Below are 27,428 nucleotides of genomic sequence, written 5' to 3'. Positions count from 1 at the left end.
GAACTGGAAGCCTTTTGCAAGGACGAATGCATGAAAATCCCCCAGGTAAGAACTGAAAGATTATTAGCTGGCTACAAAAAGTGTTTATAAGCTGTGAGACTTCCCAAAGGCGGTGTTACTAGGTACTAAACATGCAGGGTGCCCAGACCTTTGCTTTGAGCCCTTTTCCCTTTTTATCATTTTGAAAATGTAAAAGATGAAAATTTAAAAAAATGTTTTTGCTTAAAATATAAAGGGAATGAGTCATCTTTAACTTTATGCCTTTTGGAGATCATTTCATCTTCAACATGCTTAACTCGTAACAGCAATTTTGACCAGGGGTGCCCAAACTTTTGCATACCACTGTACATGTATACATGACATTTCATTTCAAACAAAGTACAAATTGACAAACAGTTGCAATTTTAATGTTTCACCTGAAAATAGTGTCTGATAAAATGCAGACAGTGTCCATTACAAAGAACAGGACAAAACTTAATTACAATTGCTTCAGCAGTTTTTATACTTCAAGATTCCATGAAATACTCATTCATTCATTCATTCATTCATTCATTTCCTTCCTTACCTGCTTAATGGCTCCCCTGGTGTTGTTATATTGTTCACATTGTTGTCTGTATTTATATGATATCCTGTGTGTCTGTGAGGTGTTTTGTTGATCTTCCCTGTTGTGGTTTATCACCAAGGTCCTAACATTATCTTGTGTTATTACCAGGGGTTAAATTGGGATTGGTTATGTGGGGGGGCTCTGCCTCGTACCCGCTGCCCTGCCCCAATATACTTTTTGGAAAATAACCCTCTAATTTGATAACCATATCATATTGCACAGAGATATACACCTTATCTGTGTGTTGTAGGCCTATGTGTGTCTTGTAGTGCCCTCCTACACATTATGGCAGTTTGAATGTAGATTGGTTGGCCAATGTAACAGATTGTACAGGTTGTTGTACATTGGCTTGAAGGAAATGATTAGTGGGGGGTCTGGGGGTCCTCCCCCAGAAGTTTTTTATTATCATACATGTTATTTGCTGAATTCTGGTGCATTTTAATAAGTTGTTAGCTGACTTTACAGAGGTAGGTTGAGCAATATCATGTTAAATCTTGTCACATGCCTACAGGTGAAAAATGTGAAGGAGAAATGTTCAGTGAGAAAATTTGAAGGCTTGCACAATCTTAAACCAAAACAGTTGATTTATTTTGGAGGATAAATGTTAAATATGCCAAAACACTGTCAGTCAAATTGTCAATCAAATATATTCATGCAGTGAATGCAACCAAATACAAACAACACTTGTATCGACAGTTAATTAAGGCTAGAGCACAAGACGAGTGTTTTGTTTATGTTTGCCAAAGGTAGCTAACTTGAGGCAACGTTAGGCTCAACTTTTGGTCAATCTCAGGAGCTAACTTTAACTGACATCTCCCCCTTCCCCCTGGCTAATTTCTGTCGATAACTGGGGACTATGGAAATTGAACTCGCCAAATGCACAGACAGTTCGTTCAAGCACCTCTGATGGATTAGGATCGTATGCAGGTAAAAGGGGAGACGGTGTACGGAGAAAATTATAAACAAGTCACAACGCTGAAACACAAGCCCAAAATCCCGCAAACCACGACTTCTGATTTTTTTTTTTTAAAGCGAGCTCACAAAAAAAGAAACCCCAAAGTCGCTTATAAAAAGCGGAATTGGCAACCCACGCAGTGTTCCAGAAACCAGAATCTCTGATCGCAAGTTCTGTTCTAAATAGCTTTGACAGGTCGTCTTGTTATCAGGAAAACTATGATCGATCTCATAAAAGTCATGGGTTTATTGATTAATAAAACGATATTTAATTATTCAGAACTGAAAATCGTGAAAAGGGTTTGTTGCTTTTGATGTGTGCGTGATCATATGCCATCCGCTCCGAGCTTCAGCCCCGGACAGCCCCGGCCCAATTTAACCCCTGATTATTACACTCACTACACAGTATATTATCAATCAGATATTTGAGACCAGTTTATTGACACAAACCCACTGATGCAGTAACACACACAGACTCAAGGGGGCGCAAATGAGATGTTTGAAGAGAGAGATGGGATGATTCTAATGGATGGACATCAAAAGTAAACGGGCAGCAAAAGTGAACAAACTGTGGGAGAAAAGTGTGCACCTGGTCACGTGACTCCACCGGGAGCGCGCTGGCTGGCGATGGAGAAAAGGGACACGTGCGCGTTCACAGAGTCTGTAATTCCGTTCACCTGTTGCAGAGAACCTGCACTGTTTCTGTGTGTGGTGCTGTTTGGAAATAATGCACTGTACGCTCATGTCAGGCTTTTATTTGCTTAACAGTTGTTATTTTATAGCCAACAAGGGAGTTAAATCTCTCCATGAAAAAGAAGCAAATGAAGGTGAAGAACCAGCTGATGGATGAATGCAGTAAAGAGGAAGCACTTCATGGTGCAGGAGAACACAAGAGCAGCAGTGTGATCACATGCAGAGGTTTAGAGGCGGACTGTTCAGTGTCCATCAGGAGAGAGAGAGAGAGAGAGAGAGAGAGCTGGGTGAACAGAAAACTCTCACACACGAGCAGGAGTTGGAGAAGAATTCCTGTTTGGTTCTGTGCAGATGTCAGGATGATGAGATTCTGAGAGTGGAGAATCTATTATTAAGGTGAGTGGTGATTATTTTTTTTTTCCTGTGTATTATGATCTCTGTACAGCTGATCACCTGATAATGATCAAGTACAGGAATCTTGTTTTTTTTAATGGAATATATGCCAAGCAGAATTCTTCCTCCAGTTCCATCAGGTAACAGGTGATATAAGGACAGGATTGTGTCTGAGGGAGGAGGAGGAAGGTTTTGGGAGGTGGACAGATTTGTTTATTTAGGCAAATGTGGTGCAAAAGAATGCTAAAATACAGAAATCTGTATCTCTTGAAATTTTATTTAATTTTAAAAATAGAAAAGGAAAGCGCACCAGCGTTACTCAGAATACATCAGTTCTGATAGCATTTACAATACAGGACCAAGAACATTACAATATCATGTGAGGAAAAAAATACAATGTGCCTCGTTTTTAATGATGTAAATATTGTGAAAGTGAAGCAGGCTTCAAAAGCATGTGAGTGTCTGATATAAAACTGTAAATGATACACGTTTAAATCTAAACACACATTCTGTGATTTAGTTAAAATATTATCCAGCATCAAATGGAAAGCTGAAAGTCTAAAAGGGCTGAAAAGAACAAATTGTGAATAAAAATGAAGTGACAGTATTTAGAGAAGTGTTTTTAAGCAAGACTATTTCTGAACAACTCTCTTTATTAATTTATTGATGGATCAGCTCATTGAGTTCTCAGCTACAGACTCACTGCTCCATCTCCATCAGCTCTGCTGTAATGAACTGTATCAGGACCTGGAGAGTAAAATACACAAGAAAAGCTCAGTTCATGCAGCTGACATTTTTGGGACGTGGATGATAAATTTCCACAAAGAGCCGGAAAGTGTTTGTACCTTTCTTTCTGGTGGTGTAATAGACCACAGCCACGATAATGTGCAGAAAGAACACAGTCACTACGGCGAAGGGGACGGAGGGAAGATGCTTTGGAGAGACATCAATATCACTCAGAACTTTACCTTAACACTGTATTCAGATTTAATTTCAATTTTTAAGACATTCCAGGAATTGTAGTGAATAGTGAAAGCGGTTCAGAACACAAACTCAGATAATCCATCGTCATCAACACAAATGAGGAGCAGAACACGGAACAGAAACTTTTCACATCTGATTCTTACATTTTATTTCTGATTTTATGTTGCACTTTTCCTCTATTTCTTTATATTTCTTTACTTTAGCTACATACTGTAGTCCACTTCACACATGGTTTATATACAGAAGGTCATTTTACCTCTTACTGTGAGACGGACGTCTGAGATTCTGTTCCTGATCCTACACCTGTACCATCCTCCATCCTCTACAGTCAGGTGTGATATGAGTAGAGAGAGATTTCCTGGAAGATGATCATTAAAGAGCTGAACTCTGTCTGTGTAGAGATTTGTCTGGTCCTTTGGGAAGATTTCTTTGGAATCAGAACCATTTAAAAATGTCCATGTGAAAGTGTGTGGTTTGGCTTGTAGTTCAGAGCAGGAGCAGGGCAGAAGGACAGACTGTCCCACGTATCCAGTCACAGTCACTGTTGGTTGATTCAGTGTGCAACCTGGAGAATGAACAAACATCGACATATTGCATCGCTGTTACAACATCAGATTAATCTGTCATGAGATTTTCACTGAAGTAGCATTGTGAATAAAAATGAGTCTTTTACCTTTAACAGTGAATCCGAAGGTTCTGTATTGACTCCCTTTAACACTACACCTTTAATCTTCTCCATCCTCTTCAGTCAGGTGTGATATGAGCAGAGAGAGATTTCCTGAAGAGCGATCATTAACCAGCTGAAATCTCTCTTTGTACTACTGCTCACGCTCAGGAGATATCTTTACCCATTTCTTTTCATTTGTTGCCTATTTCTCCCATGTGAATGTCTCAGGTGTGGTGTGGAGGTCAGTGCAGGAGCAGGGCAGCCGTACTGAGCCTCCTGTGTATGCATTGATTTCTATGGTCCTGCACCATAACTTATTGCATCTTGTCAATGACTTACTTTATCTGCTTGTGACAGGGGAGAAAGCAAGGACAACTCCAGAGAAGACAAAAAGGAAAAAAGCGGTAGGAGAGACAGAGCTGCGACCGAACAGTGAAACCAGTTCTGGTGAGGATAACGATTCCCCCTGCTACGAACTAAGATACAACCTGAGAACCAGAAACAGAAAGAATGTGATACCTACCAGCGAACCTACCTATGTTCCACGGAGGAATTCAGCTCCTGCTGAATCCAGTCACATAGCCAGTTCGGGAAAACCTTGGAAAGGAAAGAGAATTAAGACACACAAAGGAGACACCTGTAAAACTGACACATGGACAGGGAGGAACCGAACAAGAGAGGTCTGACGAACAAAGCATGGAACCTGACTGTTTCGGTGAAGAGGAGGAAAATGTGAGTGATGTGGAGTCAGGCGTCAGTCACGCACCAGCCATGGAGAATGAAAGTGGAACTGGGCAGCCCGTTCCAGAAAAGACTCATGTTGGGCCAGACCTGGCCCCACATCCAGATGGACAAACACTCAGAAGGTCCACTGGAGATAGGTGACCAGCAGCACTGTTCACCTACAATGCTTTAGGCCAGCCTTCACTTCATGTTCAACCATCAGTCAACAGTGCAGAGGTTTATGAGGCGCCACACATGACACTTTTGAACATGCCACCATACACTTCAACACCTTACTCTGTTCCAATAGCACATCGCATTCCATCATCCTACCTGCTACCACCATGCACATGGCTAGTATTTTATAACATGCCTTTTTACACTTGCTAAGAGATTCAGAAGGGGGAAGGATAGCATTGAGAGTTGTGATATTGAGTAAATGAGTTAAAGGTGATAAAATGTCAGGAGCCTTTTTTTTTTTTTTTGGGGGGGGAGGGAGTGTGTGACACCCACAAATGTATGGTCACAATTGTTGAGTTGTTTGAATTGTGTATTTTTCTATGAAAAAGGCCAGATTTAAATGTGTTTTCTATATGGGTTTTAGCAAGGTGCGTTTCCCCAACTCTACCACAAGAGGGAGTATCACCAAAATTGAGCGCTAGTTGTAGTAAGCTGCGCCAGGCTAACATTCCTCAGAGAGGACTGCCTGCTGAACCAACACAACTGACGACTCTTGTCCGTACTTTTACTGCACAACACGTTAGTAATGTGTGTTAATTTACCACAATGTATCCTGAAGGACTTATAAAGTCTTTGTGATTGTTGTTTGAGTAAAGTTTAAGATAGAAAATGGGGTGTTGGGAACTTTAAGGGACACAGAGTTTTCTTTACTGTGGGAAACAATTAAACAAAATGGCGGCCGTACTGTTGATGTTTTCATTTGGTTGTATAGAGATCTTGCAGTCACGTGGCCGGAAAGTACACAACCGCCATCTTGTCGGTCAAAAACACCGCTGAATACTGCTGCACTCGTGTACAGAATGGATCAATTTCAACCGACGGACTACACGGCTCATTTTTCTAATGAACAGATAACTAGATATATGTCTAAAATAAACGATCTACAGATTTGTGACCCTTATGGCTTACCGGACGGCGTTTTCACGACCGGATTTTGAACTGCCAGCGGAATACCCGGACGTGTATAATTACCTCATTAACTTTCCCTCGCTGTTCAGTGGTGAAGCCCTGCGTGCTTATAAATCTCTGGACAGTTATCTTTACAGAAATTCAGGATTTGTCAGCGACTCAGATGTGGCATCTTGTAAACAAGAATCCTCATTGGATGGGTAAGTCACTTAAGTATTGAGTATAGCACTGACCAGCCGATTATAGAATAGAATAAGGTAATTCCAGCTGTAATTCCAAATCATCCGTCTTGTTTACATGGATCTGGCGTCGGAGAGGTAGAGGCTTGGCAGTGGAGATTTGAGTGGCTGTTTTCTGAGCTTAGTCAACAGGCCGGCTCTGCCTGCAGCCTCGCTTTTGCTTCCGCTCCTGGCACCGCCTCCTTCGCTTTGCTTCCGATAACAATCCACGGAGACCCCGCTGGTCTCGCTATCTTGTCCGGAATGTTGTGCATGCGATGGAAATCGCTACAAACCGTCATTTTCTGCTGGAAACCAATGTCCAGTAAGTCCATACGGTTGTAGTGGATACTGAAGTCCGGTACAGACGAACAACACGCAAAAATACACACAAAAAACATAAACGTGCACAGGTAGGGAGAGCTTGTAGCCGCAGCCGTTGTAGTAGAATTGTATATAGTAGGGTTTTCCAGAAGAAAAGGTAGAAGTAAAAGCAGAAGTAGAACCAGAAGTAGAAGGCGGAATATGGCGTTTGACCGACAAGATGGCGTCTGTCACAATCTGGATCGGCTGTGACGTCACATGCAAGTGTTCCATTCTGTAGAGCTCCTGAGCATTTCTATTTCATTTCATTAATTTGATTTAGACTAAAATTGTTAATTGATTGTACTGTGTTGATAAGTTAAAAATGTTCAATCTTATATTTTTGTATGGTTAAAAGACTGGCGTTTGTTACTGGGAAGTCTGCATCATTGTGTAAAAATTGTGTAAAAGTGTTCAGGCATACAGTAGGATAGGAAAGCTATGTCAAGCAAGCTGTAGAAACAGTCAGTGCGTTTACATGCACATAGAGAAAATCGAATTTCTGCCGTAGCTCGACTGAAATCGAAGTTCTAAATGCCATGTCAACACCTTAGCTCGGCTGAAATCGAACCGAACTGGATTTCTCGTAATCGAGCTACGCGACCTAGATTATGCGATTGTAGCCGAGCTACTTAGTGCATGTAAACCCTATCGAGCTACGTAGTCGAGCTACTTACTTCAGCACTGCCCCTTCCGGAAGTGACGAGTGACGAGACCACAAGCAGGAAACGCAACAGCCTCGGTCGGCATGACAACAGTAGTGAGATGTGAAATACACACACTGCAGTTTAAACAAGGTCGAAGTAAAATTCATCAGCTTTGAATCATATAGTCTAGTATATGCTCATATGATGTGTTCTTCTTGTGAACACGAAACTGATAACTTTGTTTATACTCTTGAATAGCTCTTCTTCATGACGACAACCGGAAGTGTACCAACACGATGGGGCGTGTAGCGCCACCTGTGGCTTGGGTGCACAATGTACCTCACACAATAGCTCGATTTCCTTGTGTGCATGTAGGATTGGATTTCTCTGGCACCCTTGCTGGGACCCTTAGCTCGATTACCGACAGTAGCTCGATTTGGATGTGCATGTAAACGCACTGAGTGTTGTATCACAGGTGGGATGTCTTTTGAGGCTGGTTGAAGCAGCATGGGGAAAATGTGTGTTTGAGGCCAAGTTTACATTAGACCGTATCTGTCTCGTTTTCTTCGCGGATGCACTGTCCGTTTACATTAATACGCCTGGAAACGCCGGGAAACGGGAATCCGCCAGGGTCCACGTATTCAATCTAGATCGTGTCTGTTCCGGTGCTGTGTAAACATTGAGAATACGCGGATACGCTGTGCTGAGCTCTAGCTGGCGTCGTCATTGGACAACGTCACTGTGACATCCACCTTCCTGATTCGCTGGCGTTGGTCATGTGACGCGACTGCTGAAAAACGGCGCGGACTTCCGCCTTGTATCACCTTTCATTAAAGAGTATAAAAGTATGAAAATACTGCAGATACTGATGCAAATACTGCCCATTGTGTAGTTATGATTGTCTTTAGGCTTGCCATCCTTCCACTTGCAAGTGGTAAGTGACGTGCATACCCGACATGCACTGAGATCACACACACAGCGGCTCAGTCCCAAATCACTGCTTGTGCGCTTCACTCGCGCGCTCTGTGAGCTGCACAGGGCCGGAGTGCGCACCCTCCAGAGGGCACTCGCTGTTCAGGGCGGAGTGATTTGGAGCGCAGGATGCCTGCGGAGCCGAGCGTATCCGTGTATTGGCGTTGCTATGTGCACGTGAATCGTGTATTGGCGTTGCTGTGTGCACACTAATCGTTTTAAAAACGTTAATCTGATGATCCGCTGATACGGTCTAATGTAAACCCCACCTGAGTGCACATTGTCTGTTTACAGTGATTTGTAGTTTAGTCAGTACCAGTAATGAGGCCAAACAAAATGTGTTTCCTGGGTTTTCAAAATAGGGTAGGTAGGTAGGGGAAAAAAAATTGCTTATCCCAAAAGTTTACGACAAATTTTCTAGGGTAGGTAGGAAAAAGTGAGAAGTTTCCTTTGAAAACTTTTTTTTTTTTTTGCAAAATGCTCGTTCAAAACTAAACCTAGTCATCAGATATCGTTGATGATATAAGGATGCACTTGTATATAAATTGTTCTAATAATGATGGCATACTTTCATTTTCCAGGTAAAATGGGAATATTTTGGTGGATGATCTATTTGGTGGTGGCCAGAGTGGTGGTGGTGGTGGTGGTCCAGTACCTAGATCTATCCCTTCAGTTCTGAACATTTCCAAAATATATTTTTATATACTAGTGGGGACTTTCATACTTAAAACTGATGTCTTGTGTGTTTATCAAAATTGGGTGCATGCCTAACATCTCGGGGGCTATAATCTGTAGGATTGTTCTTCAAAATTAGTCATTGCCACCTATCAAAATACCATCCAGATTCACCCTGAATCATCATATAATCTATTTCAAATATGATATATCAGTTGAAATTCGTTATAGCAACGATGTCCAGTGATTTCTATACCTACCATCGTCGACTGGGGCGTTAGCAGATGATATATTTCCAAGGTCGTGATGTATGCTCGTAAGGTGAACCGGAACTACATCTATAGCACAATGGAAACTGGGCGTGTTGGTTGTCAATTTACTCCTGACGGGCCTCGTGTCTTTTGGCAAATACCGAGTGGTTTATATGACACGCCTTAGCGGTTCTCGTTTGACTCGCCAGGTGGCTGCCAAGCAGGTAGGGTCGGGTGCGAGAAATAGTTTGTTTATCGTGGTCATAAACAGTTGCAGGGTAGCAGTGTTTTTACAGGGTCGGTCGGGTAACCGGAAACACATATATATTATTTTGTTTGGCCTGATATACAGCATGGGTGTAGTGGACGCGGGGGACATGTCCCCTGCACTTCCCGTATTTGTGCCGTCTGTCCCCCGCACTTTTTACAGCCATTACAACCACTCAATTAATTTTTAACATGTGGAAACGCGTTTTTCCGAGCCGCCTCTAAACGCATCATGAGCAGGCGGAGCTAACAAACACCGCTGTCGTGTGTGATCAGAGACGCTTTAGGAAATATTGTATGAGTATCTTTGGTGTGATTCAGATCTGGGCAGTGCTTAACCAGCCAAGAGGCTAAAGACTTTAGACAGTTTTTTCCAAACAAACCGTGTAAGTTGAGTAATGCTGTTGAATGTAGATAATGTTTAGCTAAAAGCTGACAAATGTCAATTTAGTTAGTTAAGCTAGCTAGCTAACTTGGAGGCGGTAGTAACTAGTTACATTTACTCCGTTACATTTACTTGAGTAACTTTTTGGATAAATTGTACTCTTGAGTTGTTTTGTTGCAAAATACGTTTTACTTTTACTTGAGTAATATTATTCTAAAGTGACAATACTCTTACTTGAGTAACGTTACTATTTTGGCTACTCTAAGATTGGTCACTTCTGGGTAGAAAATAAGAGTATAAATGTATTTTTGTTCCTTTGACTGTTGTTTTTGTAAAGATTTAATTTATTTTTGTGGTAGTTAAAGTTTAAAGTACATGAATTTGCTGATTATTATTACCGTATTCCTAATTCTATTTCAAAATGTTGCTTTCCACATATTTTTTTAATCTTTATTGCCACAATAGAAAGAGCAGGGTGAGAGAGGAGACAGTGGACCAGAGGCCAACAGGGATGATTATGCAGGGTCACAGGTGAGAAGAGAATATAACTAGCTACGTCACTACTACTATTCTTAATTCTATTTATACATTTTACTAAATAGATTTATAGATTTTGACTTTAGATTTTGATAGTATATCATTTTAAAGAACTAAAGTCAGTTCCCTGGTGCTGTGCTGTTTGTGGTTATGTGGTTCTTTAGCTGCTAAGGAGAGGTGCAACTGAATGCGAGAGGATGATAAATCACTCAATAGACCTCTGAACAATTTGTCCCCCTCACTTCTAAAATGATGGCTACGCCCCTGATATACCGTACCGCGATGTAGGGGTACCAGATGTATGTTATGCTAACAGTAATACGTCTGTTAATTTGTGAAGTTGTGTATTGGTGGATGTCATGTTTAATATTGTGAAAAGAAATGTAAAAGCCTGTTATTAAAGACCGAGGACTGCCTGCTGAACGAACACAACTGATGACTCGTCTGTACTTTTCCTGGACAAAACAGGTAACTCATCCTGAGGCCTGAAACACCTGAAAACTGCCATAAAACCTGACAGAAGAAGAAGAGAAAATTTAATATTTATTGGGTTTTTCCACAGAGAACAACTCAAACAGTGCAACACAATAATCATCATTTTACACACTTTAATACAAACTTGAAAAAGATCTCAGAACAAGTTCACCAAGGAGAGAAAGATGAAGTGAAAACCGGGAAGAGAGAGAGTTTTGACAGAGGAAGAAAAGGAAAGAAGCGATGAAAGAGCAAGAGAAGGGCAAAGAAATCTTTCACAAGAAAAGCGACAAGCTGAAAGAGAAAGAAAATGGTTAAAAAATGAATGAATAGAAATGAGTTGTAGGAATTTAATTCTAAATAGTGATGTTGATTTTGAAATCACTGCGAAATCCTTCGGGATCTGACAAGTTGCTCTGAATCCACTCAGTGTTTTCATGAATCGTGTCTCTTTTGTTTTCAAAACATTTTGCTATAAACCCCCCTGTCATCCACGAAACCCCTCTATCTGACCCAAGTGGTACAGTCCCCCGGTTCCTCCTAAACCCGTAAGTAGGAGAGTTTGAATGCCGGTGAGTAAAGTGAATACGGAAATGTCATCACAAAGTTTTACCCAATAAATGAGAGTGTGTACATTTGCATTTCTTGATATTCGCCAAAGTGAACACAGATGAGAGATGTAAATGACAATGAGCATTTTGACCGAGACATGACAAACATTTGGGATCCAAAAATGCTGCTAGGCCTTTCCCCGCTCTCCCCACAGCACAGTTGGGGAGAGCATTTCACAGCATGAAAATGAAGTGATGGCAAACAGTGATTAATGCCGAGCAGGGCTTATGAAACCAGTTACCGTATTTTCTGGACTATAAGCCGCTACTTTTTTCCTAGGTTTTGAACCATGCGGCTTATACAAAGGTGCGGCTATTCTGTGGATTTTTCTTCCACTGCTAGGGGCGCTTTAACCGGAAGTAGAATCAAAAATAAGATAGACGAAAAATCAATGCAAAGAAGAATTAGCAGATCTTTAGCAGATAGAACACGCACGACAAATTACTAACTGGTAATTATTTTCAAATCCAGCGAAGATGATTAAAGTGACTTGTGGTTTCAAACACAGGAGAAATGAAGGTAAATAAATACTGGTTATTTTCTCTTGGTTCTGTTCCGTTTTAATCAGCAAAGTTGCTGCCGTGTTAAAAGGCACTGTTCAGAAAGAATCTGTTAAGGTACATGCATGTACATTTACAGTACAAAATCGTTCTGTACATGCAGTAAATATCTAATTTTTCAACATAGATATCTGCGGCTTATAGCCCGGTGCGGCTTGTATATCTTTTTTTTTTTTTTAAATAGAGCGGATGCGGCTTATATACAGGTGCGCTCTATAGTCCAGAAAATACGGTATACTGATCAATTCAAACGGTCTGGACAAGGAAAGAAAACAGCAATACACTAGCGACAGGTCAGCTGATGGTAAAGTGGTGGCAAAAGGCTGCCTGCGCACTGCGCATGCTCCGTTAGCTTAGCTTTAAAGGTCATAGGCAAGGGTCGGAGGCGAAACGTAGAATATCAACTTTATTGTCTAGAAGAACGGCCCAAAAAGCGAATTCAATCTTCCTAGTGTCTAATTTGCACCCTAAAATTGAATAAAGCGCTTAAAATGTACTGTTTTGCCCAATTTCCGAAGGTTTGTTTACATCTTACTTATGCGCACTTTCACCGCCAGGGGGCCGTCATCGTGACGTCATTTAAGGCAAACAGACCGGGAGCAGCTCTGTGTTTACCTGCGAACCGAGCACACGTGTACGGACTTGGGTCGTGAGAGGTTGTGTAAAATGTCTGATGGCGATTTTGAAGTAGGAACTCTCCAAATTGAATATTGAGAGGTGAAACCATATACTAGTGCATCTCAAAAAATTAGAATATTGTGAAAAAGTTCAATATTTTCCATCAGTTATTTAAGAAAGTGAAAATGTTATATATTATAGACTCATTACACATAAACTAAAATGTTTCAAGCATTTTTCTATTTTAATTTTAATCAGTATGTCACACAGTACAAAAACATAAAAAAAAATCTCAAAATATTAGAATATTTCATTTCGAGTTTGAGTAAAACAGTATGAACACAGTGTATCTCTCAGTGTAGTTCAGTACACACAACCACAATCATGGCGAAGACTGCTGACTTGACTGTTGTCCAGAAGATGATCAGTCAGTGCGTTTACATGCACATAGAGAAAATCGAATTTCTGCCGTAGCTCGTCTGAAATCGAAGCTCTAAATGGCATGTAAACACCTTAGCTAGGCTGAAATTGAATCGAACTTGATTTCTCGCAATCGAGCTACACGACCTAGATTATGCGATTTTTGCCGAGCTACTTAGTGCATGTAAACCCTATCGAACCACGCAGTCCAGCTACTTACTTCAGCACTGCCCCTTCCGGAAGTGACAAGTGACGAGACTACAAGCGGGAAACACAACACCCTCGGTCGGCATGACACTTCACCTTAGCCGCCCACTTTATTAGGAACACTTCTGTTCGTACATACAAACTACAAACACTGTTCTTGGAGTTTAGAGTTTATTTTATTTTTAAAAGGGACAGTGTACAAATTAAACATTATCCTTGTGGTAAGGACAGATGTCTGTACCAGGTTATAGCAGTACATGCTAATTTCCGCCTGTAGTCACTTTGTTTATGCTCTTGAATAGCTCTTCTTCATGACGACAACCGGAAGTGTACCAACACGATGGGGCGTGTAGCGCCACCTGTGGCTCAGGTGCACAATGCACCTCATAACAATAGCTCGATTTAAACACTGTGCATGTAGGATTGGATTTCTCTGGCACCCCTGCTGGGACCCTTTGCTCGATTACTGACAGTAGCTTGATTTGGATGTGCATGTAAACATAGTGACTGATGCCCTCCACAAGGAGGGTAAGCCACAAAAGGTCATTGCTGAAAAGGGTGGCTGGAAAAGGTGCACAAGCAACAGGGATGGCTGCAGTCTTGAGAGGATTGTCAAGAAAGTTGATTCAAGAACTTGGGAGAGCTTCACAAGGAGTGGACTGAGGCTGGTGTCAGTGTATCAAGACCCATCACGGACAGACATCTTCAAGAAAGGGGATACAACTTTCGCATTCCTAATATCAAGCTACTCCTGAGCCAGAGACAATGTCAGAAGTGTCTTATCTGGGCTAAGGAGAGAAAGAAATGGACTGTTGCTCAGTGGTCCAAAGTCCTCTTTTCAGATGAAAGTACATTTTGCATTTAATTTGGAAATCACGGTTCAAGAGTCTGGAGGAAGAGTGGAGAGGCACAGAATCCAAGGTGTTTGAAGCCCAGTGTGAAGTTTCCACAGTCTGTGATGATTTGGGGTGCCATGTCATCTGCTGGTGTTGGTCCACTGTATTTTATCAAGTCCAAAGTCAACACAGTCATCTACCAGGAGATTTTAGAGCACTTCATGCTTCCATCTGCTGACGAGCTTTTTGGAGATGCTGATTTCCTTTTCCAGCAGGACTTGGCACCTACCCACAGTGCCAAAACTACTACCAAATGGTTTGCTGACCATGATATTACTGTGTTTGATTGGCTAGCCAACTTGCCTGACCTGAACCACATAGAGAATCTATGGGGTATTGTCAAGAGGAAGATGAGAACACCTGACCCAAAAATACAGATACACTGAAGGCCACTATCAAAGCAACCTGGGCTTCAATAACACCTCAGCAGTGCCACAGACTGATCACCTCCATGCCACACCGCATTGATACAGTAATTCATGGTAAAGGAGCCCCAACCAAGTATTGAGTGTATAAATGAATATACTTTTCAGAAGTTGGACATTTCTGTATTGTAAATCCTTTTTTTGATTGATCTTAGGGAATATTCTAATAATTTGAGATACTGGATTTCTGATTTTCATGATCTATAAGCCATAATCATCAAAATTAAAACAAAAAAGGCTTTAAATATTTCACTTTACATGTAATGAATATAGAATATATGAAAGTTTACCTTTTTGAATTAAATTATGAAAAAAAGAAACTTTTTCATGGTATTTAAATTTTTTGAGATGCACTAGTATGTATGAACCTATGGCTGTTGCGAAGCAATCGGTGAATGTGGCTCACTGGTTTGACCGTGCGGCCTCGGAATCGGACAGCGACCCGGCCGACTCTGATCGCGGTGATCCCGGACCTCAACAAGACTCGCGCCCAAACGATTTATCCTGGTAATTATGATAAATTCCTACTTTTGTCGTAATACTAAATAAGAGCTCTTTTGAAGAATAATTAAACCGCCCTCCCTAGTGGATATAGGTAACGATTACTGGACAGTGCTCCGGTAGGCCACATTAGCCTGCCATCCGCGGCATTATACTATTTATAGCCGACTCTAAGCGAGGAAATATCCCTTTGTCTCATTTCCACAATGATTGTACAGGATCCTTCAGGATTCTTGACTTGTCAATTGCAAGCAAAAGTAAAAATGTTTACCTCCAATCTTCTCCTTTTTGCTTGAGTGTTGTTGCTCCGTTTCTTCTTTGACTACTTGATTTTGTTTCACATGCACAATCCACTCTCTCTGCCTCTTCTCCTCTTCCAGAAAAAACAACTCTCTGGCTTCACATGCACAATCCACTCTCTCCGCCTCATCTCCTCTTTGGGGGAAAAAGCCAACCCTCTCACTCCACCTCTTCTCCTTTTTTGGAAAAAGCCAACCCTCTCACTCTGTCTCTTCTCCTTTTTTGGAAAAATCCAACCTTCTCGCTCTGCCTCTTCTCCTTTTTCAGAAAAAGCCAATCCTCTTGCTCCTCCTCTTGGGGGAAAAGCCAATCCACTCTCTCTGCCTCTTCTCCTCTCTCGGAAAAAGGTAAAAACTTCTTCCTGAACCGGTCCTGTTGTTAGAGTTCAATGAACAACAATAAGGCATGTTTTTTCTTTGGAAATTCCTGAATGCACGTCTGCACTCAAGCCGAACAGCAATGCAAGTAACGGAAATGGACTCAACTCAAGGGGTTTGTTTGTCTTAAATGTCACGCGCCAAGCGGTCACGAAAATCGCTGAACGGAAATTTGCCACGATCCGCACTAACTTATTTTAATTATTATTTATTAACAATACTTCTTGGGACCAGAAGAAAATTACAGAGGGTTTTTTAACAAAGTTTCAAATGTGCATAAATTGAAAACCGTTGCCTATGATCTTTAATATCGCCTGCATGGTTTGGCTCGTGTTGCAACTTGGCCCACGAGGGTAAAAATTTCAACCAAAGACCTTGAAAACTTTTATATTTCCTTTACTTTTCGGCGAAAATTGCCATTCTGTGTTCAAAATAAGAAAGTATGTCACCTATGATTTTGGTGTAGAGCAGAGGAAAAAACTGGGTGGGGGTGGGGTGGTTTCTGTTACACTCAATCCACAGAAATAACTTCAGATAGCAAATTATCTCGCAAGCACAGTGATTTTCTAAGATGGACATAGTGCCAAAGATGAAAATGACAACTCCCGATGTGTCATGTTCTGTGTCAAACGGCTGGCTAGCTGTATTGGAGCGATTGGAGAGCAGCAACTGCAAGTCGTGCGTATTCGTCATTCTAGACGACATGCTTTGCAGGCTGCTTTAGAACATCCCCACACCAAAACTAGCTATATCAGTATTTACTCACCACGGAAATCAGTTTAACCTTTAACTGAACCACACTCCTATCGGTAATTAAATTTTAACTCTTCATATTAGTGGAACTCCTTTGGCCCACGCGAGTGGAGCCCCATGGGCATAGTGTATGGATACATAAAGAAACCCATTGAATTGTTTTCTGATGGTTTTGGTCCTGTGTGTGGCAGGCACACCATGGGAAACCTAACAGCTGAGTAGTGAAAGAAAGAAAGAACAACTTTATTCATCACACACTTGTGAAATTTCCTCTCTACATTGAACCCATCTGAAGCAGTGAACACACACATGCGAGCAACGAGCACACATACATACCCAGAACAGTGGGCAGCCATGCTAACAGCGCCCGGGGAGCAGCTGGGAGTTAGGTGCCTCGCTCAAGGGCACCTCAGCCCAAGGCCGTCCCATGTTAACCCTAACCGCATGTCTTTTTGACTGTGGGGGAAACCAGAGCACCCGAAGGAAACCCAGGCAGACACGGGGAGAACGTGCAAACTCCACACAGAAAGGCCCTCGCCGGCCACTGGGTTCGAACCCAGAACCTTCTTGCTGTGAGGCGACCATGCTAACCACTACACCACCGTGCCGCCCAATGAGTAACCCATCGAGTTGTTTTCTGATGGTTTCGGTCCTGTGTGTGCGTGCCTGCCACCACAGGAAACCCAACAACTAGTGAAGTAGAGTAGTATTCGGGACAGTATAGTAGTGAGTAACTTGTTACTGTTGTCACCCGACATTTTGTGCAACATAAGGAAACAGTATAGTAACTATAACGGTCGAAAAATAAAATGAAAGAGGCTGGCTATGATATAAGAAAATTCTACACCCCAGAAACAGATTGAAGCGCTGCTTTTAGGCAGTGCCTAAATCTATATATTATTAAATAAGAGTGAGAGAACCGGAGACTCACCTGCAGTGACGTGGAGAAGAAGATAAAAACACACCTGCATTATTAAGCTCTCATGTAAACAGCTCACTAATGTCCACGCTGCAGTAATGACCACAGACACAAAGACACAATCATTTTAAATGCAGCCTTACCCACTCTCTCCCATGCCCCCCCCCCAGAGCCCACATGTAATGTAGCAATCGTTTTGACTGATTTTTCAAGTGAATTGCTTCAACTTCCTTTGCTATTTCCAATTTCATGTTTCAACACACACTGCATCACACAGTCACATGGTCTCTATGTTGTCAGTAAAGACACTGAGAATGACCGCACTAGCCAAACTACAAACATGGCCAATCAGAACTACAACTCCCAAAGAGCACAGTGCCCCATGTCAACAGCTTATTGAAATCAGCTGTCATTCATTCACAACTCATCAGCCACACTACTTTAGCCTCTCTTTCACACACCTTCAGTGTGAAGTATTGTTCTGTGTTTTCCAGTTCATACCAAGCCTTTCTATCTCTGCCTGACTCTAGTATTTCTGACCCTTGCTATTGCTCTTAGTTTACATTATTTGTCTTTTCTACATTGCACTGTTTGCTGCTCGACCAACCCTTGCCTTCCCTTTGACCAAGCTTCTTGTTTTGCGATTTGGCTTCATTTCAAGTTTGCTCCCCACTCTCCCCTGCATATACTGTACATACATAAGTGTCTGCACTGACAGGAAACTTTGCCTATCATGGATGCAGCAGAGGAGGCGAAGCAAACCGCAATGAATGCTCAGGGACATCTTCGAGGAGAACATCAACAGATGCTTGTAGACCTCAACACCTGGATGGCGCAGCTTGCAGCTGTGATGTCGCAGGCCTTCCTAACATGTCCTGAGGCTTCTCCTAGTTCCACATTACAACTCCCCATTCCGGAGAAAATATGCCAGGAATGGTTGTTCAAAAGAGTGTTTGACTATAAACCCGAGGGAACTGAAGTTGGCAAAAGTCTGCTCACCATCTCACAGGGTTCCTGAGGAATCACTGAATACGCCCTAGACTTCAAAATGCTAGCAGCAGCCAGCGGATGGAATGACCCGGCACTGAAAGTGGTGTTTCGCCAAGGTCTCCGTCCAGAAATTCTCAGTAAACTGGTGTGTCATTGCTCATCTCTAACGCTTGGCTCCCTCATTGACTTAGCAATATGACTGGATCATTTGCTGACCGATCGACCCTCGCTCAAGGATAACTCCAAACCAGTCCAGCCCTCTGAGGAGGCTACACCTGTGGAGGTTTCTCACACCCATCTGAAACATGCTGAATGTGAAAGAAGGAGGAAGGAGGGTTTTTGCTTCTTCTGCGGGAGTTCCGAGCACCATATCAACCAATGTCCCATCCACCCGCCTCACACCAAGCCAGTTAAAAGCCCAGCTCATGCAGTGAGTCCAATGAGAAGATTTAATGCAAAGTTATTTAAAGTACCTCTGTTGTTAAAATTGGTATCATCCACACACATTCTGTCTGCTTATGTCGACCCAGGGGCAGAGTGGAACTTCATCAACAGCATGATTGTCCAGAACATCGGCCTGCCTACTACCCCTCTGCAGAGTCCATTCAGCATCAGGACCATCGATGTTGGACCAATAGGTGATGGTCTCGTCACCACTCGCACCGCTCCCGGTCACATTCAGGTGGGAGCACTCCACTCTGAACTCCTCTCCCTCTGCGTGACCACCACTGTCAATCACGGCATCATTTTTGGTTACCTTTGGTTACAGCTTCATAACCCACTTATCTCATGGCAGAACAAGGAAATTCTCCAGTGATCATCCACCTGTTTTCAGAACTGTCTCTCACGTCCCCAACTCAGTCTTTCCTCCACCACTGTTGAGAGTCCACAATCGGATTCCATGTAGAATGTTCCTGAGTGTTACCTGGACTTGAGAGAGGTCTTTAGCAAGGGGAAAGCCTGCAGGCTACCACCGTGCTGACCTTATGACTGTGCCATCGATTTTCTACCAGGCACATCACCTCCACGTGGTCGCATCTATCCCCTTCCTCTAAAGCAGACCTGGGCATTTTACGGCCCGCGGGCCGCATCTGGCCCTTTGGTTCATTCTGACCAGCCCGCGTAAGGTTAATGAGAAATTACAAAATAAACGTATTTTCTAATTTTACCTCATGCATGGACTGAATGTGCATTGCTTTTATTGTGAAGTTGTGTTCAACAAAAACGCAATGCGCGTGACAGGAACACGACATGAAATCCCACGAAACCTAATCCCGCGATAACTACTTCCGTAATTTGTCCAGACCAACCACAAACTTGTACGTCATCCTTCAAACGGTCCAGCCAATCACATCATGTGACGTCACCAGCAGGCGCCGGAGCCTGAGCTGATCTCTGGCGAAAAGCACCAAATGAGGTGATTAAACTACAAATGTGGGCATCATTATTATAATATGATGTATCTTGCTTGATATTTGGAGTAGAAAGACAATATTGTGATGCCTTTATTGTGTTTTGGGGTGAATGTGACTGAAAAAAAAATGGTACAAACGTTCATATTTTGTTAACCATTGTTTTGGGAAATCTCATCTCATTATCTCTAGCCGCTTTATCCTTCTACAGGGTCGCAGGCAAGCTGGAGCCTATCCCAGCTGACTACGGGCGAAAGGCAGGGTACACCCTGGACAAGTCGCCAGGTCATCACAGGGCTGACACATAGACACAGACAACCATTCACACTCACATTCACACCTACGGTCAATTTAGAGTCACCAGTTAACCTAACATGCATGTCTTTGGACTGTGGGGGAAACCGGAGCACCCGGAGGAAACCCACGCGGACACGGGGAGAACATGCAAACTCCACACAGAAAGGCCCTCGCCGGACCCGGGGTTCGAACCCAGGACCTTCTTGCTGTGAGGCGACAGCGCTAACCACTACACCACCGTGCCGCCCCTGTTTTGGGAAATTTGATTGAATAAATGACATTTTTGTAAGGCAACCTCGTTTTTTCCATACTCTTACCAGTCTTAGCAGCTTGTAAAAACAATGTTATTTATTGCTTTATATAAAGAAATACAATTAATATTATGCAGAATTTAGTTCAGCCTTTTGGTCTGGCCCTCCACAAAATTTCCTGTTTCTCATGTGGCCCCATGGAAAAAATAATTGCCCACCCCTGCTCTAAAGGAACACTCTGCCATAGAGGGGTACATCCAAGAAGCTCTCAAACAGAGTTATATATGTCCTTCTAAGTCACCAGCATCAGCAGGCTTCTTCATTGTGGAGAAATGAGGTGGTGGCCTCCGGCCATGCATAGACTATAGAAGATTGAACCAAGTCTCTGTCAAGTGTCCCTATCTTCTTCCTCTTGTTCTTTCTGCCCTGGAACAACTTCCATCTGCCAAGATCTTCTCCAAGCTCGACCTACACATTGCATACAACCTAATCAGAATTAAGAAAGGCAATGAATGACAGACCGCCTTCAGCACAACCACTGGCCATTCTGAGTACAGGGTAATGGCCTATGGCCTTTCTTCAGTGCCAAGCATGTTGCAGTGCTTGATCAATGACGTGCTAAGGGACATGCTAGGCAAGTTTGTGTTTGCATATATCAACAATATCCTGATTTACTCACCCAACAAGAAAAGTCATCTGGAACATGTCAGAGCCATCCTCCAGTGTCTACTGGCCAGTCATCTCTACGTGAAAGCAGGGAAATGTGAATTTCATCAGGATCGAGTCTCCTTTTTGGGCTCCATCATCAGTGCAGAAGGAGTCAGCATAGATTTCTCCAAGATGGCTGCAGTCACATCCAGGCCAGCACCCACATCCATATAGGAGCTTCAACGTTTCTTAGGCTTTGCCAACTTCTCCTGTCATTTTATTAGAGGCTTCAGCACAATTGCTGCTTCCCTAATGGGCCTGCTCAAGAAGGGACCCAAGCGTCTTCAATGGAACTCTTTGGCAGAGGAGGCTTTCAATCGGCTCAAGAACACCTTCACTTCTGCCCCTGTCCTACAGCATCCTGACCTGACCAAGCCATTCACGGTCGAAGTTGATGCCTCTGACACGGGAGTAGGAGGAGTCTTGTCTCAACACTTCGGCGAGAAACACAAGCTTCACCCAGTGGCCTTTTTCTCAAATAAACTCACCCCTGCAGAAAGGAATTATGACATCGGTAACAGAGTACTTCAGGTACTCGCCATCAAACTAGCTCTCAAAGAGTGGAGACAGTGGCTGGAGGGAGCCACGCACCCCTTTGTGATACTGACCAATCATAAGAACCTTGAATATCTCAAGAAGGCCAATAGATTGAACCCATGTCAAGCCAGATGGGCACTCTTCAAACATTTTAATTTCACAATAACAAACAATACCAAAGCAGATGCCCTGTCTCGCACCTTCAACTCATCACGCCAGGACTCCAAAACTCAACCCATACTCTTGCCCAACTGCTTCATCCAGTCCATGACTTGGGACCTGGATCAAGAGATAAAGAACTCCCAACTGTGGACAAGCCCAATCAATCTTCCACTGGGCCTTCTTGACATCCGGAAATACCTCCAAGGGCGACTCATCACCTGGGCTCACACACCTCTTGCCATGGGACATCCTGGCAGCCAACAAACTCATCAAATGCTCAGGAATGAGTACTGGTGGGAGAACATGCTTACAGAAATTAACCAATTCATCGCCTCCTGCTCTGAGTGTGCCCAGGCAAAGGTCCCATGAACCCCTCCTGCTGGCAAGCTTTGTGCCCTCCCGATCCCTCAAAGACCCTGGTCCTATCTAGCCATTGATTTTATCACAGACTTACCCCCCTTCCAGGGAAACACCACCATCATGGTGACTATTGACAGTGTCCAAAGCTCTGAAACTCATCTCGTTACCTGCTATTCCCATGGCACTCCAAACAGCTAAACTGCTCTTCCAACAGGTATTCAGGTACTATGGCATCCCTGAGGACATACTGACCGGGGGCCCCAGTTTATCTCATGCCTATGGACCTGTTTTATGGAACAGTTAGGAGTTTCAGTGAGTCTCACATCTGGGTACCATCCCCAATCTAAAGGCCAAGTGGAACAGGCCAACCAGGAAACTGGATGTTTTTGTGAGAATCTTCTATATAAGGAACCAGGGGAACTGGTCTCGATTCCTTCCGTGGGTCAAGTGTGCTCAAAACTCACTCAAACGCTCTGTGATGCAACTAACACCATTTCAGTGAATACTCGGCTACCAACTGCCCCTGTTCCCTTGGGACGACGCACCATCACAAGTACAAGTTCTGGAGGACTGGTTCTCTCATAGCCAAGCCATATGGGAGGAGGTACGTTAACACAAAGACCATTAACGCCAAATACAAGTAGCACATAGGTAAACATAGAAGCAACAATCCAGATTTCTCTCCAAGTGACAGAGTATGGGTGTCCACAAGGAACCTCAGGCAACCCAATACCTGTCAGAAGTTACAGCCACATTATAATCATAAGTTCAATTTATATAGTGCCTTTCTCAAAACCCAAGGTCGCTTTACAGTGATGGGGAACAAACAAATAAATAAATAAAGTCCACCAAATAGAGGCTAGGATGTCATTCCAATGGTGTAGCAGCCACAGTCCCACCAAAAAGCACACGAAAACAAGTCCCACACTGCCAGCACAGCCGCCGTGACACCGCCGGCAACATCACTCGGAACACCACGCCATAGATACACAAAGTGAGCACAGAAGCACCGCCATGCAGAGCACTGCAGTCCATAGCTAGGAGCATAGGCATCACCCACAGCGAGCCAAGGCCTGGAGGGAACCAACACCCAAAACTGGGTCCGGAGCTACACCCCAATTGACGGACAAAAACACTCAAACGAAAACAAACATCAAACTACACAAACACAAGAAAATAATCATAATGAATAAAATAAAAGAGAGAAAAATAAATAAAAAAGCCCATTTAAAGTACTTCAGCATATCAGCAATGTCTTGTAGAGTAGAACTTCTCCCTCACAGCCGGATATGTCCCACGTTTCATGTTTCTTGTCTGAAAACTGTAATTCTTGGCCTTCTTGCTGATAATGCTCCAGTCCAAGAGCACCCACCGCTAAGCCTAGAAGGTGAGCCCATCTACCAGGTAAACAGAATAATTGATTCCAGATGCAGAAGTCGTCAAGTGGAATATCTGGTAGACGGGGAGGGCGATGGACCTGAGGAATGAAGTTGCATGGGAGCCAAGGACATTCTGGACCCTCTGCTTAAGCAAGAGTTTCATACACAACACCCTGACAAACCTGTACCTGGGGGAAGAGGGCGCCCTAGGAAGAATTTAGCTCCCAGAGGGAGCTCCTTGAGGGGGGGTTCTGTAGGTAAAGACATTTGAGAACTAGACAGGGACACTCTAACGAGTGCAAACCCTGCCTTTTCCCTATTAAAATACATTGGGCGAAAATTTCTAAGTTCTGCCATGACCTTGACCTTTGACCTTTGACCTCCAAAATTTAATGGTTTCCTTACTGGGTGATTGGCAACACGTACAAAATTTGGTCCAAATCGATCCATTGGTTCTTGAGATATCTTGCAGACACACAGACAGACAGACAGATAGATACACACACACACACACACACACACACACACACACACAGACTGACGCAGGTGAAAATAATAACCCCTCCGACTACTGTCGGCGGGGTTAATGATAGTGCTAGCCAAACTACAAACATGGCCACTCAGGACTGCAATTCCCAAAGAGCACAGTGCCCCCTTTCACCAGCTTATTGAAATCAGCTGTCATTCATTCACAACTCATCAGCCACACTACTTTAGCCTCTCTTTCACACACCTTCATTGCAAGGTATCATTCACTACGTTCAGACTGCAACCTGAAACGACCCATATCCAATTTGTTGTGAAATCCGATTTTTTTGTTAGGCCGTTCACAAGTCTCATTCATATGAGACTTGTATGCGATCTCCAATATGAACAGAAAATGACCCAAAAGTGTCCCGCAGGCGCAAATTGACACGTAATAAGCACATCTACGTAATACGTAAACAAACAAAAAAAAGCGCACTCTTCATGTTTAATGATTTCTTTTTTGTTTGTTTGTTTAATTATCTGGTTAGTGTTAAAGTGTGAGGTCTCGTGTGTGTTTTTATTTCTGGACTGAAATGAAAACGTGTAGCCTGGTAACGAGGGTTGACTCCTAAATGTCTCTCTAATTTCTATATAAGTGCACTACATGTTACTAGGAAGTAATGGATTTTTAAACTCTATATAGTGCACTCGAGCTTCAGTAGGCAGTCATTTGGGATACGGCCACTGTATTACCAAACTTAATTCAGGCTTAAAAATTTGCACATATTTATCATCTCATCTCATTATCTGTAGCCGCTTTATCCTGTTCTACAGGGTCACAGGCAAGCTGGAGCCTATCCCAGCTGACTATGAGCGAAAGGCGGGGTACACCCTGGACAAGTCGCCAGGTCATCACAGGGCTGACACATAGACACAGACAACCAATCACACCTACGGTCAATTTAGAGTCACCAGTTAACCTAACCTGCATGTCTTTGGACTGTGGGGGAAACCGGAGCACCCGGAGGAAACGCATACGGATATGGGGAGAACATGCAAACTCCACACAGAAAGGCCCTCGCCGGCCACGGGGATCGAACCCAGGACCTTCTTGCTGTGAGGCGACAGTACTAACCACTACACCGTGCCGCCCTTTGCACATATTTATTTCGTCATATTAATAAACGTTTTCTACATTTTTATAAATATTTATTTAGATTGTTTATAGCCAGCTGAATTCTGCAACTTCTCTCAGCGCTGGCTCAAGGTGCATAAACACCAGTGCAGTTTGCTATGGAGATGAGGCGAGACCTGGCGATGTGGTTTTTGTGGCGGCGGCGGAACTCACACAATAATCTGATTAATGTGGGCAGCAGACTAATGAGACCACAGGTGTCAAATTACTGGAAATTTCCAGAACAATCTTATAATCTTGTAATACAGGATGGTTTAAGTTATAAATCAGTTATAGAAACTGTTTTATTTAATCAGGCTAACAGATCAACATCCATGTCCCTACCAAATCCACCATTAGCTTGATCAATTCTATTAAAGTCTATTTAAATTCTGAATACTGTATAAATGTTGTTGTTGTTGTTTTCCACCAAAGAGGCGGGATTAGCCAACGCAGAATAGTGACGTTTGTCTCTTGTTGATGACGTGTAGGTCGCATGAATGCGACCTGTCCGGTCAGACTGCAGTCACATGTGAAAATATTGGATATGCATCGGATTTAGGACCACATATCCAAGCGGCCTGGGTCGCATGTGAAAAAATCAGATCTGTGTCGTTCAGATTGTCAATAACAAATCGGTTACAGGTCGCATATGGGCAAAAAAATCAGATATGGGTCGTTTCAGGGTGCAGTCTGAACGTAGTCATTGTGTTTTCCAGTCCATACCAAGCCTTTCTATCTCTGCCTGACTAGTATTTCTGACCCTTGCTATCTCTCTTTGTTTACGTTACTTGTCTTTTATATATTGCCCTGTTTGCCGATCGACCGGCCCTTGCCTGCCCTTTGACCATGCTTCTTATTTTGCGATTTGGGTTTGTTTCAAGTTTGCTCCCCGCTCTCCCCTGCACATACATCCGGAAGTGCCTGCAGTGATCTAGATGATCATTGCAGGCACTTACTGATCACATGATAATGTTCTAGAGCACTGCCTCCCAAAGTAGGGTCAAACAGTTTGATGTATTTTACAGTGATGGAAATCACAACCCACCATTAACCATCAAAGTTTTTATATTGCTGACTGAGTTCTTGCAGTTAGTTCCTGCTTTGACTGATTGTGTCAAATAAGTGGGATAAATCCAAATCTTAATCATGAAAGAGCAATTCACTTGGACCATGGATATTTTGTAAGTGGAAATGTTCATTCATATTTAAAAATATTTCAACAATAATAAAGATTTTCTTGCTCGTTTCAGTGAATGATTCGACTCGTGTAAATAGTCATTTTTTCTGTTGAACTCTGTGTTATGGATAAAAATGCAGAATAAGAAGACAGTCCACAGTGAGCTTTTCAGCTTTAATTATTTATTTATGGAATAGAAATAAACATGCACAAAAATTGTTGCAGGAAAAAACAATGAACACGACTTTATCAACAGCCGTAAGCTTTTCCGCATTTTTACAGGTTTATACAGACCTAAAAAAAATTATATAATTTCAAATATCTTATAACAACTCTGATTCACAATACTGCCTTGCAATCAGATCTGCACAGTTTCATTTTTAGGTTTCTCTTTTTTTTTTTTTTTCCAGCCCTGAAATCACCTCGGTCCCAGCCGAGAGAGAGTTTCTTCAGCTTTAAATGTTTTTCTCAAAGATAACCCATGATATGTACACAGTTTCAGCAGCGAGCATGAAGTTGTATCTCTGGATCAAATTGCTGTTTTAAAGATCGAAAGATGATGCAAAATGTCACTACGCCAAAAAAAAGCTGAATATATAAAGACAATAAAGTCACATTGTTCTTTAGAGATAGTAAATTTTGATTAGGATACAAAAAAGTTTTTTTTTTTTTCAATGGTAGACACTTTGGAATAATGCAATGCAAAACCCTCATAAATACAGTGGGGCAAAAAAGTATTTAGTCAGCTACCAATTGTGCAAGTTCTCCCACTTAAAAAGATGAGAGAGGCCTGTAATTTTCATCATACATACACTTCAACTATGAGAGACAGAATGGGGGGAAAGAATCCAGGAAATCACATTGTAGGATTTTTAATGAATTAATTGGTAAATTCCTCGGTAAAATAAATATTTGATCACCTACAAACAAGCAAGATTTCTGGCTCTCACAGACCTGTAACTTCTT

At 42.6% G+C, this 27,428-nt stretch overlaps 1 pseudogene; it reads right to left on the bottom strand.

Annotated features, from left to right (window-relative positions):
• Positions 1-3,335: 3,335 nt before the first annotated feature.
• LOC132868978 (uncharacterized) lies at positions 3,336-19,604 on the bottom strand (annotated as a pseudogene).
• Positions 19,605-27,428: the final 7,824 nt, after the last annotated feature.

This window comes from Neoarius graeffei, chromosome 2 (assembly GCF_027579695.1).
Source record: "Neoarius graeffei isolate fNeoGra1 chromosome 2, fNeoGra1.pri, whole genome shotgun sequence".
Classification (NCBI taxonomy): domain Eukaryota; kingdom Metazoa; phylum Chordata; class Actinopteri; order Siluriformes; family Ariidae; genus Neoarius; species Neoarius graeffei.
Note: the sequence above shows the minus strand (reverse complement) of the source record. Positions and strands in the feature narration are given on the sequence as shown.